General features: G+C 48.7%; 1 protein-coding gene across 1 annotated transcript in view; it reads left to right on the top strand.

The window, feature by feature from the left end:
* LOC110501045 (transcription factor SOX-5) overlaps positions 1-2,500 on the top strand; it is a 98,973-nt gene that overhangs the window by 43,200 nt on the left and 53,273 nt on the right.

Here is a 2,500-nt window from a genome sequence, read left to right as displayed (position 1 = left end):
CTCTCTCTCTCTCTCTCTCTCTCTCTCTCCCTCTTCCCTCTCTTTCTCTCTTTCTCTCTCTCTCTCTCCCTCTCTCCCTCTCTCTCTCTCTCTCTCGTTCTCTCTTTCTTCTCTTGCTCTCCCTACCCCTGTTAATGCTACGAACCGCTGAAAAGAAAGGGAGGGTTTCATTTCCTTTCATTCACTCTAGGGCACAGACATGAGATCCAGTGGTAATTGTGCTTCATTAGGAAGTAAAGAAATATGTAATCAAAGCTGTCCTGGTCTCCTCTTAGCACTAGGATGGAGCTTCATTGATCAGTCCCTCCCTGTGCCCCCCGCTGACATGACATTTCTGTGTGTGAGCATCCCGCCTCGCTCAGATGAGACAAGCAGCTGGAGAAGGAACATCAGGGAGTGTGTGTGTGTGTGTGTGTGTGTGAGGGAGAGAGACAGTGTGTGTGTGTGGGGGGGGGGGGGGATCTTGTCCTTGATATCGTTTTGTCTTCCTTGATATCGCTTTAGTTTTTCAATTGTATGATAATTCTGGAGCTTTCTCCTGAACAAAGTGAATTTGAAAGGCAGGTCCTTGTGATCAGGACTGATGATCAGAGCCAGACAGCATGCAGTGCATTACGAAGCAATAATAACCTAATGCTGGATGTGAATCCTAACGTGTCTCGGCCACAAGAAAAAGTCAGAAAAATTTGTTTGGGTCAAAACCCAAAAGAGTTTGTGATGCACTTCTGCTTTCCCTCTCCTTTTCCTCCCTCTCTCCTGCTCTCTCTCCCTCCCTCCCTCTCTCCCTCCCTCCCTCCCTCCCTCTCTCCCTCTGTACTAGTCTAACTGCCATGGGGAGGATCTGTTAAGCCTAGTCATTAATTAGCCTGAGAGCGTCTTGACAACTACTACATTGTTACAAATTGGTTAATTAGTAGTGGATGTGATAGGAGTGAGGCTGGTTTCAGGGCTCTAGGGCTGTGTCACAAATGGCACCATATTTCCTACATAGTGCATTAACTATGACCAGAGCTCTTTGAGCCCAGGTCAAAAGTAGTGCACCGTATAGGGACTAGGGTGCCCTTTGGGACGCAGACCAGGATCTGCCTAAGGAAGTCTGGAGCAGAAGGAAACACCTTATTCATTGACCAGCAGCTGAGGAAACAACTAACACACTGTGATTGATGACGCCGGAGTGTTTGTTGAACGTGAATGGGAGAGGGAGGGGAAGAGGGAGAGAGAGAGTGTGGGGGGGGGGGGGGGGTCGGAGAGAGAGATTGGGAATATTTGTGTGTACCGGTACATTTATGTATGCACACCAATGCTTGTGTGTTGATCGCTGTGCCTATGCTTTTATTATTGTGTAAGGGTTTTCCCTACTAACAGGTTTCACGTTAGAGGGTATCTAGAAGCGAAACAGAAGTGGATTGAGGTGCAGTATTTTAAGGGTATTACAGGCACTTTCCCTGTCCAGGTCCCCCGTTAAAGCCCTTTTTATCAGACAGTCAACCTCTCAGTCCTACCCAGTCAGAGATCGGGACACTTCCTCCCAGCTTAGTGTGTTAATGTAGGGGTCTTATACCCCTTCCCCTAAGAATATTCCTTGATTCCCCTCCAACCCCCTCCACCTCTCCTCCCTTTTCCTCTCCCCCCCCCCTCTCTTTCTGAAATGGGCAGCATTTTTAACACGAGCTCCTCTCAGTCTCGGTCAGTAGTAGTGTAAGGGCTGGTCTGTGGGTCTCTGTGAGCTGTTCAAGACAGCAAAGGGTTTATTTTTCCAACGGGCGGCTGTGACAGTTGCCTTTATTGTCAATTGTTGGCGGAGGGAAGGAGGGATGCCAGGAGGGGTGGAGGTTTAGAACATCAGGGGGAACAAATGGAGCTCACTCTCACCTTCCTGTGAGGTCAGGGGGTCAGGTCAGTGGCCCTTTCCTCTCCCCTTTCTCTCTGTCTCTCTTTCTCTCTCCCTCCGTGTCTTCCTCTGTTTCTCTCTCTCTGTCGTCTCTCTCATCTGGTATGACTGGGGAAGGAATGCGACTCTGCTGAAGGTGGTAGCAGCTGGGGAATAACTGGGGATTGTACTGCTGGAGAGGGACACACACGTATGTATATATGCAGTAGATTCCAAAGAACAATGACACACACACATCAAGTAATCCTGCATACATACATACATGTCACACATAGACAGATACTAAAGACTTGAAGGAAAATAGTCTAACACAGTTATGAGCACACACACACACGCACACGCACACGCACACACTGTGTAAGTGCCTCGACGTGCCTCTGTGTAACTACATCCTGTTGAATGATTTAGGTTTCCTCCCTTGTGTGTGTGTGTGTGCGTGTCGGTGTGTGTCTGTGTGAAAGTGTGCATCTGTGTGAGTGTGTGTGTGTGTGTGTGTGTGTGAGAGAGAGAGAGAGAGAGAGAGAGAGAGAGAGAGAGAGACCACGTGTGTGCATGCGTGTGAATGGGGCTCATATGTCAGGATCGTTAGGGTCAAAGGTCAGGTCATGC

Source organism: Oncorhynchus mykiss, chromosome 21 (assembly GCF_057628025.1).
Source record: "Oncorhynchus mykiss isolate SJ-2025 chromosome 21, ASM5762802v1, whole genome shotgun sequence".
Lineage (NCBI taxonomy): Eukaryota > Metazoa > Chordata > Actinopteri > Salmoniformes > Salmonidae > Oncorhynchus > Oncorhynchus mykiss.
This window is presented reverse-complemented; position numbering and strand designations above follow the sequence as displayed.